The 12,383-nt window shown below is 35.8% G+C and overlaps 1 protein-coding gene across 1 annotated transcript in view; it reads left to right on the plus strand.

Moving 5' to 3' along the window:
• Positions 1-5,612: 5,612 nt before the first annotated feature.
• Positions 5,613-12,383, plus strand: part of LOC117336796 — a gene marked incomplete at its 3' end in the record, with an annotated part of 38,995 nt that continues 32,224 nt past the window's right edge. Inside the window, 1 exon segment of the mRNA XM_033897447.1 lies at positions 5,613-5,771.

Below are 12,383 nucleotides of genomic sequence, written 5' to 3' on the forward strand. Positions count from 1 at the left end.
ACGCAAACAGCAGTACCTGTCCACGTTAGATATTGTTAAGAACATTTAGTCAGCTTATGTTCATATTCATTCTTATGGGCTGAAATAAAGCTTGATCAGAGTGTTTGATATTGTCCTTGTATCATTACATCAGACATTATATAATTGATGTGATAATCTGCTTATATTGGAAGTTTGAATATAAATAAATCATAAGATAGGATACTTTCTCTACCCCTGTGTTTCCTTCCTTTAGGTGTTCTGTTTTTCCCGATATGTGTATCCTTGACACCCGTCTTCATATGACCATGGCTGTTGCGAAGACGTTTAACCCCTAAAAACATATATCTTTAAAATGATGTGATAAATTAATGACTTCATGGTTCTTTCTGATTGCTCAGTATTTTTCCTCTATACCATTTTGAATCTGTATTCTTTTCCTCAAAATGCTCACCTGGCCCCATTATTTCAGTGTGATGACACTGCAAATGTTCAGTTAATAGTCCCATCATTTCAGTGTGATGATAACCGGGGCCGCGGTGGCCGAGTGGTTAAGGTGTCCCGACACTTTAACACTAGCCCTACACCTCTGGGTTGCGAGTTCGAAAACCTACGTAGGGCAGTTGCCAGGTACTGACCGTAGGCCGGTGGTTTTTCTCCGGGTACTCCGGCTTTCCTCAACCTCCAAAAACTGGCACGTCCTTAAATGACCCTGGCCGTTAATATGACGTTAAACAAAAAAAACAAATCAATGTGATGATAATGTAAATGTTCAGTCAGTGGCCCCATCATTTCAGTGTGATGACACTGTAATTGTTCAGGAAGTGGCCCCATCATTTCAGTGCGATGACACTGTAAATGTTCAGTAAGTGGCCCCATCATTTCAGTGTGATGACACCGTAAATGTTCAGTCAGTGACTTCATCATTTCAGTGTGAGGATACTTTAAATGTTCTGTCAGTGGCCCCATCATTTCAGTGTGAGGATACTTTTAATGTTCAGTAATTCGCCCCATCATTTCAGTGTGATGACACTGTAAATGTTCAGTCAGTGGCCCCATCAATTCAGTTTCATGACACTGTAAATGTTCAGTTAATGGCCCATCATTTCAGTGTGATGATACTGTTAAAAGTTCCGTGAGTGACTTCATCATTTCAATGTTTTCCCATCATTTGTCGATGACATGACATTATTGCGACGAAGATGTTTTATATATATATACAATAATGTAAAGTACATGTACTCAATTAAAAGTATCACATAATTTTTTAGAAAATCTCACTCGAGTTAACTCAATTTTCATTGATGATGAAAGAATGTTTATTTTATGGTTCCATAATGTGAAAATAATCCACGTTATCATTAAACAGCATGTCTGAAATGAGTCGTATAATTCATTGGACTGATGCCACGTCTAATTTAGGACACACGCTGCTACCACCTCGCCGCCTCCAATTCTTAATTTGGGATCGTGAAATATTTCTTTTTTGTTTCGCGGTCTGTTACTGTCTTTCATTTTGCTTCGGTATTACACCCCTGATGTTGTTTGTCCTTTTGTTTAGGTGTCTATCACGCTCCTGGTGTTGTTTTTCCTTTTCTTTTGTTTTGGTTTGCATTATGCTCCTTGATGTTGTCTTTCCTTTTGTTTTGGTGTCTATTACGCTCCTTGTGTTGTCGTTTCTTCTGATTTGGTGTCTATTACGCCCCTGATGTTGTCTTTCCTTTTGTTTTGGTGTTTATTACGCCCCTGATGTTGTCTTTCCTTTTCTTTTCTTTTTTTTTTGGTGTGTATCACGCTCATTGTGTTGTCGTTTCTTCTGATTCGGTGTCTATTATGCCCCTGATGTTGTCTTTCCGTTTCTTTTGTTTTGGTGTGTATCACGCTCCTTGATGTTGTCTTTCCTTTTGTTTAGGTGTCTGTTACGCCCTTGATTTTGTTGTTCCTTCTAATTTGGTGTCTATTTCGTTCCTTTTGTTGTCTTAACTTTTGCTTAGGTGTCTAGGTGTCGTGTTTATTCTGTTTAACTGAGCACATGATAACTTCAACCTAAATTACTGTCTCCACTAGGGATGGAACCTGGAACCTCTGGCTTACTAGTCTTACGCTCAGCTAGATAGCTCTTTAGCTCGATCAGTATATTCTATATCGAATTGAGATAATTGTCTCTTCACAAATGTATTTAATTCTACCTTCTGATGTGTTTGATGGACATACGGGTAATTATTTAGATTGAACACAATGACTCTGGCACAATGAGTTATTATTACAAAAAGTAAGTTGTCTTGTAAATAATTGCCAAGTACTTATTTGTTTCTAATTTTCTCGCTAGAGGCAGCCGTACAAATATTTACATGGAATATGTAATATACTAAAAGAAAATATATATCGGCAGTATGTTGGTTAAGTTATTTTAAATCGGAGATGTTTGTTCTGTCCCTTATGAACTATGAATAGACATATTATTAGCCATACACTCACAATACAATCGAGTATGACATTAACTACCCCGGAACCGCTATGTATCGATACAAACATTTATAATGAAATACTCCTTGCCTTGATGACATATACGTCATAACACCACAGTTCTGTACTGTGCTACGCGATCTACATGGTTAACTTAGTCCGTTAATACGACAAAGATGGGCGTGGTCTTTTTTCTATGTGAATTGAACTTTAAACTGTTTCGTTCGGTCACATTTGTCAGAACTGTTATCTAGACAAAACAATGCATCAATACCACTTTTGAATTGTCAATACATTATGATGCTTCAATAGATCACAAGTTATTTTGGACGGGAAGTGACTTACTCTAATATATAACATGTGTAAAACACCAAATTGACGTATATTTCCTAGCTTTGTCTGGAACATTGAGCACAATGACATTTAGAAATACTGTCTGATCGTTCTGAGGCGCTTACTTCAGCATAAATTGGAGATTATTAGATTAAGATAATGTGCTATAAAACGTCTACAACTACTCTGACAGGAGACAGTTTGAAGGTAACTGACATACAACACGTACAGAATTAACGTTTTTAGTTAATAACAAAAGAGACGAGTTAACCTTCCATCATGTATAACCACGTAAATGTCAGCAGTTATGTGACAAAAGATGCCTCAGAGCAAAACTCAGGCTTTCCAAACGCATGCAATGTGTTGGTGTAGAGATAATTCGTGATTGCATGCGTTGCCAGAATTCGTGCTCATATGATTTCTGACCAGAGCTAAGATTTGTAACACCAACCCAATGATACCGAGGTGTCCACCCTAGCTGTTGCATATCTACTTTCGTATATTGAACATTACTTTTGACTTATCGATTAATTCCAGTTTAACATAATCCAAAGTATGGTAAAAAAAAAAAAGGTGTTACATTATTAATTCTTTTATCCTGGACATGCCGATCTACATTTTTACTTATGTGTGATTTCCTTTCACACTTCACAAGGTGATCTCGCGGTTGCTATGGATGGAATAGATTATAAAAACTTTCATTTCTTTTGGGGTTAACCCCTGTCTCACTTCCAAGCGGTTGCATGATTATTTTCCTCTTACCCTCGTTTTCCCTCTTACCCTCGTTTTCCCTCTTATGTTTGAATAGTCCTCCTGACGTCATTGTATTTTTGCTGCAGCATCATACAGTTGTTGAGAACGTGCAAAGAGCACATATAGTTTGTCACAACATTTAGGTGAGATAAACAGAATATATTATCCCCTTGGAGTGAGTCAGGATGATCTTAGCCCGAGGGGGAAGATTCAGCTTTATTATCTTACCTTGAGTGTTAACATTTCCGTCTCAGTTCCTTAAGGATGAATGCTTATTTTTCTCTTACCCTGTATACACCTCGTATGTACAAAGTATCTTATTATTTATTATTAATTAATATACAATGCAATGACGTCATGTATACAATTCAATTGCGTCACATCAACTTTGTCCAAGCCAATAGGAAAAAAACATTATCATTCACTCCTTTGGGAGTAAGACAAAGGATTGAGACAATGAACCCTTGGGGTAAGATACATGAGCGGACGAATAAGCGGCAAGCCTCGCGTTTGTCAACGTAAGAATCTTCCTTCTCGGGTTGACTAACACTGTAAATAATATCTAGCTATATCAAACATTTCAAATACATATTTAATATAATATATACTATCTACATGTTTGGTTAAAATAACTTCTATGCCAAAATTGTTTTGAATGGTTTATGTATAAAACAAATTAGCGTTGATGGATTACAAGGTTAACGATCTGCTAATAATGCAGATGATCTTGTGTATGACAACATTATATAATTTAAGTTAATATGTTGAAGGACATATACTAAATTATCAACTTGATGAAACCGTTTATCATCGCTGCTTTGCGTTTAGCCAATCGGAACAGCACTTTCTCTTCATCGCGTTGAAAACCGCTGATTATTCGGTTCAGGTCTGAATAAAGGACAGAATCCGAGGTTACATAGGAGATTTGGATAGCATACTCGGTTGACAGTAGGTAAACAAGAAAAAGAAAAACTTACCAAGTAAGATACAAAAAAAAAAAAAAAGTTACGTATAGTAGGTAATTCAAAATAAATGCCACGTGTAATGTCATAAGGATACTACGCAATAGATTACGTTATTCATTCCCGCGCTTTTTCGCAAATACATTTGCTTCTCTATTTTTGTTTTTAAAACTAAAACTGTAATAAATAGCAAATATAGCAAACCAAATTGTTTCTTGTTAAATATAGCATGTAACATATTTCACTCGCACGACAGAATATACAGTTATCTTTTAAAAAGATATCGAATAATCTGTCATATTTATGAAATACATATTATATTCAACGGGACACTATTTAATATTATTTATATACCAAAGCATCTAACTAGCATAGGACTCTTTTATTTTCTACTTCACGGTGTCGAAATGTAAGTCATCCGATGAATTCTCTGCGAAAAAAAAATCAAGTTGGCGTCTGTTTTCAAATATTGCATGTCACCACGCATCCTTCAATACCACGGTAGCTTGAAATAATCATAGCAATCACTATTAGACTATTTAAATGTTTGTTCTTAGATCATTTTATACTGTCCTTCAAAATCTATATATCTATAATCCTGATGAGCAATTAAATTATTCGTTCAAATTATCTTCATTTTTTTTTTTGCTGCATTAAATATAATAAAAAATTAACACTAAATGAGTTTTAAATAATTAAAGTCTTCAATGTATAAGCTTATGAAAAGACAATGGATTGGCATTTGTAGTAAATATAATTCAGATTGTAAGGCTAATTATATTGATGAGCCTCAGTGTATCTCTATTTTCCTCACAAAATACAGTGTGTATACATATTTGGGGAAACACAAATACCGGATTCCATAATTACGGTCACAGTTTATATAGATACATATCAGGAGAACACCACTTAACAACCGAACAACACCCTGAGAGTTGCTATGTTTAGGACACCTTGTGCATTATTCAATTGTTTAACACTTACACAGGGGATACGTGTTGCTATCCACATACTCGGTAATCTGTTTATCCAAATTAGCGGCTGTGGTTCCTGGACAATGGAGGATCTCATTAGCAACCAAGGCAAATGGGGACGTGACGTCATTGCCACATTGTCATGCCAGTATATTTGTTGCGATGATTCTGTGAGGCAGCCTCTTTTTCCATGAAAGTGTAACGTGTGCGATAGGATGAGAGCAGAGCAGGATTAGCGATACACCTGGAGTAATATATCTGTAAACAGAAACTAGCGACTCGACTCGTAGAACTCAACACAAAGGTAAGTTCTCTTGTCCATTGTGCGTATCAAAGAGGATATGGTATCTATAGGAATACATTCTCCTGGGTACAATATCTAAGTATAAGTTAGTGTGCGGTCACAAGGTAGGAAATCGGCCCAGTTCAGGTCGTGGTTGGGTATTGGTGTATACTGTATTTCCACAAGTCTTCGGATCACTATCTCTCATTTATTCCCTGCATGTCCTGATACATAAACGTATGTTATCGAGTTAAATGTATGATTGTACATTTATTTAACCTTATGTAAGTTGTATATTATATAATAATGATATTATCAAATCGGATTGACAAAGTGGGGATTTAATTCATCACTGGTATCCTATAACAATTGTAGGAATTAAAAGCTATTGTATCGATTTTTGTCGGGAGTAACGAGAGCAGGAGGAAATAGAGGAAAACACTCAATACACCTAAATGTGCCATACTGATAATCCTTTTTTTTCTCAGTATGAAGTTTAAACATTGATGTGGGGTTTTATACCAGTTTCTAGCACACTAACAAACACCATCATCATCATCATTTAGCTCTAATGTTTAACAAACAAATTGATTACACGTCGCTCCTATCAAACTTTCGGTATTTGTTCTCATTCTTTCAGTCGCTAATACATATTTCTTGTCCGTTTTTAAGTCATCTCCATCAAAATTAGAAACTACTGCAATTCTTAGGTGTGTCCTTTCCTTGACAAATCACAATCGTATTCATGTTCAGTAGTGTCAGACTTATGAAGACAACAGACCCTAAATTTAAATTGCCTCAATCAAGACTGATATATTGACCTTTGTCTTTGTGTCTAACAATAGCTTTCTTGACGACTGTAGTGTATACTGTATATTTGTTAAGCACGAGGTTTATATTTCGAGGTTGTTCAGTCCTAATAGTTCAAACAACCACGCCTTATCAACATTTTGCAGTAAACACTTCTATACATTTGATTACATATGAATATTTGCTTGGTACTAATCTTAGCGTTTTATTTAATGGTCGCGGATATTACTAATTAAACCTCCACCACGAACATTACCAATCATACAGTATACTAGAGTCTCAGACGTTTCATACAACAATATGGCGGTTCTGTATAACACAGACACAAAGTCCTATTGTGATAAAGTTATACTGCATAGAATGATATCGTATCTTTATATAATGTAAAAAAATATGACGTATCTATTTTGTTATATAGTTATAATGTATAAAATGATGACGTAATTCCAGTGTGTTATAGTTATAGGAGTATATTAACATACCTGACGGATAGGAGTGCCTTAGTGAACAAGTAGCACGTTGCGCTTTGCGTCCATACGTAATGGTAAAATAGCTTTATATAAATTATCATTGCGATTTCTTATATCATTTTCACACTTAAAATCACCATACAGCTATGTTTACAGTAAATAGCCTTATCATCCTATTAGGAAGTCCAATAATGTAGCTAATAACCTCGCTATGACCAGGAGTGTTATTGCTGGTCAGTGTGAAACCTTAACAGCCTGTCACGTCGGTATTACCACCGATATCATAAGCGGCAATGTCCAACTGATCATTGCCTTACTGGCGTGCTAACGACAATGGCTAAGTACAATATAGTCTAAATCCCTATTTAATGCTGTCCAGTGATTCAATTTGTGTTAGCGAAAATGTCACCCGCATACTATACTTTATCTCAAAGGAACGGCGTATATCCAAGTAGTCCATAAACAGAACGTTTTATATCCGTCGGTCTCTTATCATGTTTCGTTGCTCCTTTTTGGAATTGCTAAGTTCTATCTGTGCTGTTTCCTTATAGATTTTCAAATACAGTACATGAAGTGCGACGCTAACTCAGCATTCTTTACTCTGAGATATGTAGATCCAAATTCTAGGATTTCCCGAGACGAATCGAATGTTGATAATGACAAACAGTAACCAGGTTTCCCAATGGCAGTGTTGACAGTATAAACAGGAAACAAAAACAAGGCAGACTATACAATTAATGAACCATTCTCTGAATATAGAATGTTACTGGATCGCCAGGCCGCTGTTTATAGACCTCCGAATTCTAAATTAACTTAATTGAGGACTTCATTGATTCCGCATGTAAACATTAACGATATCATGACCGACAGATATTACGGGCGTCGAACATTAGCAGGAATGTTCTTATCCTCGGTCCACGATCATTTATATTGAAGAGAACAAAATTGGTATTCAGCCCATTGAAATATTTATGGTCTCAATCTTTTCTTTCCTTCCTGTCTCTTGTTTTCATGTTGTTTGTTTCTTCTGTTGGTATCTCTGCGGGATCCTCTCGTCTTTATAAGCGTTAAACTCCATGCAAAATAAATGGTTCAAATATAATTTATGGTTTTAAGACAAAGGGTTGGGGATACTTGTCTTTAGTATACAATGTTCATTGAACATTTTAACAATACAATACGTCACAGTTTATAAAATGTATTTGCATTTTACCTTAAAAATATCTCTCAGTAATAAAGATATATTAGATATGAGGATGTAAAGGACGGGTTTTTTACTTCACGTAGCATGTAGGAGGATACGTTTAGAATACACTGTAAATAGCTTGCTGTGCCTTATATAATCGTACCGAATCTTTTGTATCTAAATAAGATGATAACAACATGAATACATTGTTTAGGAAAGTGATGAAGAACCGAACAAACCTCCAGAATATGTATCTAACAAATGAGCTTTGAACAAACCGTGTCACTATACATAACAAAATTTAATATAGGATAGCCGACGTATGCCAATACGTGATACTCTAACAGGTTCAGAATTTACACATAAATATATATGCGATGTATATTTGAAATTAGTGAATCATACATAGGTCTACTCCATGTACAGGGATATCTCAACCCAAGTGTAAAAGACGGGACAAAACTAATGCTTGGTTATTTTTTTCTCGCATAGTCTACTTAAAAACAGTAACAAATTGTAAGTTAGGAAACCTGACTTGTCATCATCAATGCCCGTGAAATTTACGTCGAAATCGATGACGTTATCAATATACAACATAAAATGATGCAGTGTTGTGGACAGCGTCATAAAGCGCGTGCGAGCTGTCTTTCTCTAACCCTATTTGGGATTTGGGATAGAGTTATAATATCCCTGGTAACCTTAGGATGACCTTGTGGAGTATGTGAGCAATGTACAGCCCTTCTTCTATGTCTAAGCTTTTGTTGACGTCGATTTCTATCTTCCTTTTTGACCAAAGTATCTCTTGCATGTTTAACCTAAAGGACGGGATGGTCGTATGATGCATTTTGGTTGTTTAGGATATACCAAATATACAATTTTACTTCATCAATTTATTTAATGTCAATTTCCATACATGTATGTGTCTGTGTTTCGCCGGTTGTATAATCTAAAGGTCTAGCAAACTTGTTTTCTCTGTTGACTGGCTGATTGTTTCAGGTAACAGGTTTACGTAATTAATACTTTGAAATAATAATTTCACAGATATTCTGCGAACCTGAGTGATATTATCGTCAGAGCAGCAGATACACAATATAAAATTATGAAATCTATATCCTCTGGAAATCACTTTCCGTCCCAAACTCTTTTAATAACGAAGCCATAAGATAAAAATAAGTATTTACTATTCATTTCACTTATCTACAATGTACTTCTCTCTATATCCGTATCAATGTTAATAGATAGAACATAAACTACAAAGGATGGTAATGATACGCTTTTGTTTCTCAATTCAACCCTGACGAGTCAAAAAAACAGTACTGCCACAAAGTAAAATAATTGAACACATACATAAAAATAGTTTCGTAGATTTATATGATTTCTTTGTTATAAGCAAAATCCGTTCCAAAGTGACTATCTACTACTTGTATGCTGCTATTTTCCTTTATCATCGACACGAAATGCCTTTGAAAATTTTGTTTTAAGTAATATAGAGAGTACCTTAAGTAATATTTGAGAAAATTATGATTTTATGAGAGTTTCTGTTTACATTACCTAAATATGGCAAAGTAACTTCACATACTAATATTGTTGGTAATATATCCATACTTAAATCACATGTTAGTATCACCTTCATTCTTCTTTTGCATGCATTTTCCTTTGACATGCCTGCCCCTTTTGCTTTAGCGATTCCGATGGCATGGCTATTTCTTTGACATATGCAATCCGTTGACATGCCAACTCCTTTGCCGATGACACTGACACGCAATGTCATGTATTACATCGCGATATAAGATGACTATTGACCGTGCATGATATTGCATTTCTTCCGTTGCCAAAGTGTTACTATTTAAGCATTGAACTGTTTTCAGTTGGCATTTATGAGCAATATGAATGCCAACTGGACAAAGGGCAAATTTAATGAAGCGCGTTATTGGCAGTCATGAGGTGGTAATGCCCAAGTACAATTGGTAAGGTTATATAGTGGCAATGCTATAAAGTGGTAAATATATTCTTCACAGTACCCTGTCTGATATACAGACTTGAACTCGGGTGTCGTGTCTTTTGATATTTCATTTGAACTTCATTTAAACTATTGTCAGTGATCAATGAATTTGTTATCTGCGAATTTCGTTATGTCGTATTCCGGAAGGTATTTCAGGAAAATGGCTAGATCGTTAGTAGATACGGTCATGACCTGACGGACGCTGGAGTTGATGCGGTAGACAGTTCCCTATATCCTGCCTACACTTCCGTGTGAAGTGTCTGTTCTGGTGATAAACTCCTGTTTGCAACGCTAATCCGTCGTAATCAGTGAGGATAAGTCTCAATGTACAATTAAGTAGTTGGACTGTGACGTAGGCTCATGTATCGATAATTCATATCGCGGTTCTGACATGCAAAGGTTAGCTGTATCAACTGCGTTTTTGTCCTGTGACGTAGTTCTGCTCAATGAGATATGGTTTGTCTCCGTCTTCGTAATCATTAATTAAATAGTATTGATTATCATTGGATATCGACGCAATAAAGGCATTGATATTTCAGAGAACTTTTTTAAAAGTTTCTGTATAATCTGATTTTTCGTAAGATACACTAATGATCCACCTAACAGAATTGCTAGTTGAGAGCTACCACAGACTTCATCAGCAATGATTGACTGAACTGGACCAATGATTGACTGAACTGGACCAATGATTGACTGAACTGGACCAGTGATTGACTGAACTGGACCAATGATTGACTGAACTGGACCAATGATTGACTGAACTGGACCAATGATTGACTGAACTGGACCAATGATTGACTGAACTGGACCAATGATTGACTGAACTGGACCAATGATTGACTGAACTGGACATCTCTGTAATGCGTACGCATCGTCCGGTAACATATGCCAGCTGTGCTAAGCTCTTTGAACTCCGTGGACAAGCTTTATCCTGCGGCGTTTTACTTTGTATGTAGAGATAAACATATATCAATTTTATATTTCAAAACTGAATGAACACTTTAAGAAGAACAGTGGTTTGTTTGAACGAGACAGGCGGACCGGAAGGTAAAATATATCAGACATGACTTCTAATATCACGGTTTATCGGAATTAACCATTAAACCAAAGAATGGAACATCTTTTGTTGAATTTTGTAAAAATGACCATAACAATTAAGCATCATATGAGTAACATACATAGACAATATATCGTGCCTTGCAGATAACACAGTTATGTTGAACTAATGCAATAAATTGTTTGCGCTATTCGAAATATTGAAAACTCTTCTCATGCAACATGCCATTAGTCAATATAGATCCATTTGTGTGACAATAAATGATGAAGCATTATATTGATGATTGCTTTCAATCTCGCTATATCCTGTCGCTACGGATACGAACACAGGAACGATAAATGTCCGCTGTCATAACTGGCACGAATAATGGAGTGTAGATTGATGCACTGACCATTAAGAAATATTTACATTTCCACTGTGTGTTCTCTTTATGAAGGTACTAACAAAATTAGCGTTCATTCCTAGGTGAACAATTAACCTGCCGCGTATGAATACATACAGTACATTGTTGACGGTGCCAACGTCAACATTGATTATCTACCTAAGATTTGATTACACATGAAATAATGTTTTATCAACTTTTGTGTACTTGTGTACTTGATTACCTTTCCCGCCAAATTGGAACTATCTGTTACGCTGTTATATCGATCATGCAGCTGTTTCGTCACTACGTATAACGAACGTAGAATACTGTTTCTTATGATTTTTTTCAAAGATTACGTTAAAAAATAGTTTTGAAATGTAAATCTAAGAAATAATTGTTATTTTTTGTTGTTCACTGGTGTATGAACGGCATTTTTTAAAATATCTTGACACTGATATCCATATCACGTTTGGGGACATATTGATTTTGCTCCATTTCTTATTGTGATTATTCTTACGAGATTTCCGACAGGTATCTCGAAAACTGTAGGGAGGATTTCAACGAAACTTTTAATAACCGACCTAGCGCAAATTTGTTTTGATCGGTGTTCCGACCGGTCAGCCTGACCGAGGCCTCCGATTGGTCGATATAAAACTGCAAAGACTAGGGTATATATAAAACTAGTGGTATCGCACATCACAGTGCTATTGAAACTGACCTACCACGTTATTACCAATAGTATTG

Source organism: Pecten maximus, chromosome 10, assembly GCF_902652985.1.
Source record: "Pecten maximus chromosome 10, xPecMax1.1, whole genome shotgun sequence".
In the NCBI taxonomy this organism is placed as follows: Eukaryota; Metazoa; Mollusca; class Bivalvia; order Pectinida; family Pectinidae; genus Pecten; species Pecten maximus.